Genomic DNA, 7,173 nt, shown 5'->3' with positions numbered 1-7,173 from the left:
CGAAATTAAGGGCACAAATAATGTCACCTTCCTTATTTGTTCTTGAGCTATAATATGTTGGATGATCCTCCAAAATCCCAATGTAGAGATTCTCCTTTGATTGCACCCAAGACTAATCCCTTAAACTAGTATATTAGCTAACTAGATTAATATAGTAGTACCCTTAAAATTAATTCTAATACAAAAATAGGCTTAGAGAACTGTTAAAATGGTCTTTAGAGAACGCCTTAGAGGCGTTCTTTAGGTCAGCGTTCTCTAAAGCTTATAGAACGGTTGGGATAGGCGTTTTCTATTCACAATCATAGAGAACTGTTGAAATTATCTTTAGAGAACGCCTTAAGAGCGTTCTCTTTTTATAGGAATAGAGAACGGTGGGCTTAGTGAACAATTCTCTATTCTTCTTATGTTTTTCAAAAAAAAAATTAATACTACGTATATAAATTGAAAAATACCGACAATTAAAACGAAAACACAAAAATGAGAAAATAGTCACTTTTATTACTTCAAAAGTAACATACACCGTATCATTAATCACCATCTTAATGGTTACATACTGCAACACGCTTTATATCAGCTTCTAGTTTACAAATGAAAAATATACAACTAACTCAAGATACAGCTTACACCTACTATACCGAATTTCGCTCTTTCGACCTATGCGGCGTGTGTTCCATGTCCTTAATTATTTCCTATAGCATGTCTTTAGTACAAAACCTGTTGCAACCTGCCGCAAAAAAACCTGTGCAACCTGCTGCAAAACACTCGTTGTAACCTGCTACCATCCATTTGCATCCGTAGGTGATAACTGTAATGGAGCAAATAAAGCCATAAACATCTTATGAACTGCATCCATAGGTGATGACTTGATGATTATTCAATTTCCCTAATGAATTGCTAGCCACCTGATGTGTCAACTTAGACATGCATATTAATAATACAAGTTGCTAATTCAGATACGATCAACTATTACTTATATTATGCAACTGGAAACTCTATCCTAATCTGTCATATGCAAATTTACAGGCAGAAAATGATAGCAGATTGAATTAAGAGATGTCTGGTAAGAATAACCTAAATTGATCATAACTTAAAGGAACTTTTAGAAATCTTTAGATGTACATGAATATTTTGGATATGTCATGCAGTAACAATAAACTAAAATTGATCAGTATATAAGCTCACTATTATACCCAACAACTAAAATGTTCCAGTATTCACAAGTTTAAAGACTATCAACAATTTTAGAGATAATTGATGAGAAAGAATTAACAGTAGAGATTGCCATAAGTTACCTGGATGAAATAAGAGGTCCCCCTTGAATAGATTAACAACTTTCAGAATCTAAATTGTAGTGTTTCTCAAGCAAAAGTTGCTAGAGCATGTTTTTTTCCCTTTCGAAAAGCAAGTAACTTATTACTCCCATAAGTTAAGACAGAAAAAGAGAAATCTCTAGGATAAAGACAGGCGTGAACAAATAAAAGAGTGAAGGCTAAGAGTAAAACTTCACCAAACTCACCTGTTATCACCATCATTCTCTACCAAATTCACCAGCAAGCCCAAAATACTAACAAGAAAATCTAGCTCTTGATCACTGAAATGGACAATCAACAATTGCCATACAAACTCTTACAAATGCCATTTGAAAGAATCAGTATCACAGACAGCAGTGAAAAACATACTAAACAGCTTAGTGAAAACTTTCTTCATTTGTTTTACATGTTCATTCCTCATATTCTTAGCAGCTCCTGATGCAGCTATCACCTGTAAAATACGATATAAATATTCATACTTAAACAATAGAATTACGGTGACCTAGGTCGTGGTGAGCGTAGGCTACAACTCTAGTAAGCGAACAAAAGATTAAGAGATTAAAACAGGACAACACAACCTCAACAATTAATTTTCTCTATCTCAACATGTACTGATGTTTGTTAAGAAACAAAATACATAGGTTGTGACCAGTTATAGTACATGGTTCTAAAATTAAAATCACCAAGGCTTCCCTGCCACGTTAATGAATTAAATATAAGCTCCCAACAAACTAGCATGTTAAAATTTATGGAACGTCTCAGCAGTTGAAAAGCCAATCCAAACTAACTTCAACTACAATAATCAAAGGATTTTCAAAGAGCTTATAGTCGTAATGCTTGATAATAAAGAACTAAACATCACTTAAGTTGTTGACAAAGAACCAGAATGTTACCTTGGTGATGCCGCTTGTTATATCCCAGCCTCTCAAGCTGTGAAAAATTAGAGAGTGCAGCTTAAATGACATCATACAAAATAGTCTACCTTGTCCATAATTGCGACCAACTTTTGCAGGTTCCTCAATCAATCGTTGATTTTCATTTTTTGAACCTATGAGGGTGCACAACACAGCGGCACTTAGTAATTGAATAATCTTGAATTATACATCTTTGATTCTTTGAAATTATAGAAAGTCACACCTTGAGGAGAAAGGCAGAAGGCATGAGAAACAATATATAGAAAATCGATTAACAACCCATTACAATCTATAATTAAGACTAAAAACAAAATTATACAGTGAGTACCAAACATACCGCATCGTCATCTGCGGAAAATAACCCTCTGTTCATCAATTATAATTAAAAAATTCATATTGAGGTAATATCTAACAAAATCAATGAGACACATTATATTGGTATATTATCCAATAACTAGAATACTCAAAATTCTACCAATTTTCATCGAATTTCTGAAAAGAGTAGATTAAATACGAGTTCAATGGATGGAAGAGGTGTGAAAGAACGAGACAATCCCCAATTCTATCGACTTTCTCAGTTCATTGTAAAATCCCCAAATTTCTAGGGTTTATCGTAAAAACCTCAAATAGGAATACCAACCTGGAATTTTCAAAGAAACGCGTATTTAAAACCGCAATTCGAACCCAAACATAATAAATCCCATAATTTTCGTGTAAGGGGTGCAAACCCTAGAAATTTCGAACCTGATAAGAAGGTCGGAGGTGGTGATGCTGGCTATGCGACCGACAACGTTAGCTAGGCGATTTGCGGCGGCTGTTCTTGATGAAAAGCGGATCTGATTGAGGGATATGAGAGCAAGGATAGATAGAACTCTAGAAGAGTAGAAAAAAAAAATGGAGTTAAACTTTTGTTTTGTTTTGTTTCCTTGACTTGTACTGGGTTAGAGGCTTAAGCTTAAAAGAGTCGGTTGAAGAATTGGGGGAATGGGGATACTGGGTTTTACTTTGATTTAATTTAATTATTTTAATATTTTAATGATTAGTTTTGATAACTGTCAATATAACAAGCGTTCTCTATTCTTTTTTCTATATAACGCTTACTAAAGAAAGGCGTTCTCTTTGTGGCTAGAGAACGGTTATTTAACTGAACCGTTCTCTATTATGTGTTACTTATTCTTGTTTTTGTAATAGTGAATAATATACTTATTACTACACTAGTAATCTTATATTGTGATTAGAATTTATGATGAACAATTTATTGTATTTTCTAAAACAAGTTTAGAAGGAGGATGAGAGAATAGAAGAACAAGATGCATGCATATGAATGTGTGAGTTGGAGTAATGAAAAATGAGAACAAATACTCATTATATGGGGGAAGAGGCCGGCTAGCATAAGGCCAAAGAGAGCATCTTCCCTTTTTCTTTGACTCTTATCAAAGTGTAGGTTGTGTAAGCTAGATAGACTAAGTTCTATTATTTATATTTTCACATAAAATAAAATAACCACAACCCACTACTACTCCCTCCATTTCGGTCCACTTAATAAAATGGACTACCATTTTATTTTGTCAATTTGTCATTTGTCACACAATATGTCACATGTAGTATGTTACATGTTATTAATTAATTTAATGCATATTTATCAAATAAATATCATCTTATAAATTAATTAAATCACATACAACAAATTGACTAGTGATACTTGATCACATAAATAAAATAGGTCATATAATTATAATTCACAACATATTGTAATTATAATTAACCATTCATTCTTATCTCAATTGTTTCATAAACAATAATTAATTTTAGTAATAAAATATTTCAATTACTAAAATAAATCTTATTTAATCCCATTACAATAAGATATTTATTTGTATTCTCTCTCATAAGTGAATTGTTCAATTTTAAGGGATTGATTAACTTGTATCGTCATACAATTAATCAATTTGTCTATTAAGGGAATTGTCCTTTAGGTGTGACCTTAAGGGATCAACTGATTATCACCGTCAAACGACAGTAATGTCTAACTCTAGTTAGCTGATTATTACTGATAAATGTTGATCAGTTGACTATATAAATGAATCATCCCTTACGTATTCTTAATATGAGATTTAAACATGTGATCGCACTATTGTTGATCTGAGGACACATATTCCAACAATCTCCCACTGTTCAAAATAAGGACAAGGGCAAAGAAAAGCAAGCCTAGAGGATCGCACTATCATTTATAAGGCAATAATTGTTCAAAATACCTTGGTGATATCAAAGCTGGAAAGGTTATTCCAATAGGTAAATAACTATCACATATCTTTTATGTTTCAATCTCAACTTTGGTATTTTGATACAAGTTGTGATGATTACCCTTTTTATTGTAATTAGGGCATCCTAGCAAGGACAAGGGCAAAGAAAAGCAAGCCTAGAGGATCTTAAGGGAAGCTAGATGTAGCCGACCATGGTGATAGATCTATGGAAGCTTGGCTTTATTTTGCTTTGTCTTTATTTTTATGTTGTATTTTGAGGTTTTAGAACTATTTTGATTTCCTCGTTCGACTTGGAAATTTGTTTGTATCCTTTAAACAATGGTTGTATTTTGGATATTGGTGACTTGGTTTGCAACCCAAGTCACTTGCTTTATCATATCGTTTGTTCTAAAATTTATCATCATACACTACTTGCATAGAGAAACATAATATTATCAACTTAAATTGATCACATAGACAATTATAATGATTAGATCATTATAAGTCCATAAGCTATGAATTTGATTCTCCTTATGCTATTGTTACTAAAAGTAACAACTTATGTAAGATCAATTATAAAGTTATGTTGAGCTATTGAACTCTATAAAGGGAAATTTAATTTACCAATTGGCTACACCATTTATAAGACTCCATACGAGTTATGGGAGGGCTTAAAATTTCAATTTTGTTCATTACATGGACATGAGTCGATTTGAGTTGTCAAACTCAATTTTGGGAATTAGAAATCCAAAATGAACACGTTATTTTGGAAGGTCACCTAGGAGATACCTAAAATAGAGAGTCTATTTAACATATGACATGGATAAGACTCGCATATTACTTCTTCCATAAAAGAGGTGGTCTTTTATGAGCTAATACGTCAGTTTAGAGAAACTTCTAATATACTCCACGATATATATATGTTTGTAACTCACAAAGCTATCTCTTAAGAAGATAGAGGTATTTCTAAGAGATAGAGTGGGAGTAGATTAGATCGTCACAAACATGTCTTATAGTTAATGTGTTACTTTGTGAAAGTAATGGAACTATAATCTATAAAGATAGAGTGGGAGTATAAAGATAGAGTGGGAGTATAGCGCACATGTCTTATTTTATAAAATGTTGCTTTGTGAAAGTAATGGTATTATGACCTTATCCCATATCGACCTTGTTACAAACGAGCCATTGCATTACAATCCAAAAATTGTTACTTAAGAGTAGATTTACTATAAGGCGAGGGTCTCTTTAAAAGTAAATAGAGCTTTAGAGTACCTAAGTGCGTAGATTGACATGAAGATGTTAGGAATTGCCGCATTTCATTTTGATGAAGAATGACAAATGATATTAAAAATTCGCTTTTCTAAAAGGGTTTTCCTATCATGTGCCCAATGGGCACATGATAAGGAGCCAATTAAGGAAAGTATTACACCAATATATCATGAGATATTGAATTATGAACTCATAATTACCACACTTAGAGAAGATTATTGGTGTAATACTTTCCTTAATTGGCTCCTTATCATGTGCCTATTGGGCACATTTTAGAAAAACCCTTTCTAAAATGGGAATTTAGAGAAGGATGAGTATGGAACACAAAATCTTAGATAAAGATCTAAGAATCCTAACATATTATGCAAAGCTTTCTTAAGTGATCCCAGAATGGTCTTAAGCAAGCATTAAAGGATTATACTTTTCATTCATGTGATAATTGAGAATGGTATCGTTCACACGATTGAAGATCATGTTTATACATGAAGTTAAGTGGGAGCTAGAATTATTTTTCCCATGTCCTATATGTTGATAACATATTACTTATTGAGAATAATGTACCAATGCTCTCTTTTGTGAAAGAGTGATTGGGAGACTAGGAAAAGGTGCGATCTATTCTAGATTTCTAAATCTATGTGAGAGAATATTGGCATAGAGTTGAGAGTCTTATGATGATAAGATCTTTCATATCTGTTTAACATTAACAAGATTGAGTAGGTTATTCATGTTGATGAAAGTGGAATTGCTATGATGGAGTCATAGTCGTTCACTCAACCTATTAAGTTATTGATTACATGAAGTTGATTTCTAATGTTTCCGCCATTGGAACGATCATGTATGCCAACAGACGCACATGCCATGATGTAACATATGCTTAGAGCATGATAAGTCAATAACAATTTAATTCGAATGATGGCTTGTGAAAGCCTTAAAGAACATCCTTGGGATTCTTGAGAAGAATTAAGGATCGGTTCATATGTTCGGATGATATACTCAGTTGTGTGTTGTAGCGTTGCACTAGATTTATATAGTGACCTCTACCCAACTATTATAAGTGATTCCGAGATCCAAATTCATATTAATACGGGTACGGTGAGCCGAGTCATCCCTTATTAATATAACTCGGTGGATTAACCTCTTAATCGATTCTACTTCTAGAACTCTCGGTCGATAAAAATTACTCTAATTTTCATCTTTAGCCCGGAACACATGCGACTACGGTCACGAATACTTCCGTTGAGCTCAATCCAAATTTCGATGTAATAACATTTTATTACCCACTTACCCAACGTAACAAGTTTAGCACCCCGGTTAGCCGAGTCTACTTCCTTATGAAATTGGGACTCATGGTTTCTACTATTTGGTAAGCCTAATTCTCATATTATTTAGTGAGAGATCTTGTCAATTTATTATCTATCACGTTTTAAGTGAACTAAA

At 33.0% G+C, this 7,173-nt stretch overlaps 1 long non-coding RNA gene across 4 annotated transcripts; it reads right to left on the bottom strand.

The window, feature by feature from the left end:
* Positions 1-478: 478 nt before the first annotated feature.
* LOC141612032 (uncharacterized) lies at positions 479-3,462 on the bottom strand. Of its 4 annotated transcripts, none has more exons than XR_012528948.1 (4): positions 2,969-3,462; positions 2,204-2,358; positions 1,293-1,761; positions 479-805 (listed from the first exon to the last, which is right to left on the bottom strand). It is a non-coding gene; the product is annotated as an uncharacterized LOC141612032 (long non-coding RNA). The 4 variants fall into 4 exon arrangements; XR_012528950.1 differs by having other exon boundaries at positions 479-1,391; positions 1,517-1,761; positions 2,969-3,458; XR_012528949.1 differs by having other exon boundaries at positions 479-1,591; positions 1,680-1,761; positions 2,969-3,242.
* Between the last annotated feature and the right edge of the window lie 3,711 nt (positions 3,463-7,173).

The sequence above is a fragment of the Silene latifolia genome, chromosome 11 (genome assembly GCF_048544455.1).
Source record: "Silene latifolia isolate original U9 population chromosome 11, ASM4854445v1, whole genome shotgun sequence".
Lineage (NCBI taxonomy): Eukaryota > Viridiplantae > Streptophyta > Magnoliopsida > Caryophyllales > Caryophyllaceae > Silene > Silene latifolia.
This window is presented reverse-complemented; position numbering and strand designations above follow the sequence as displayed.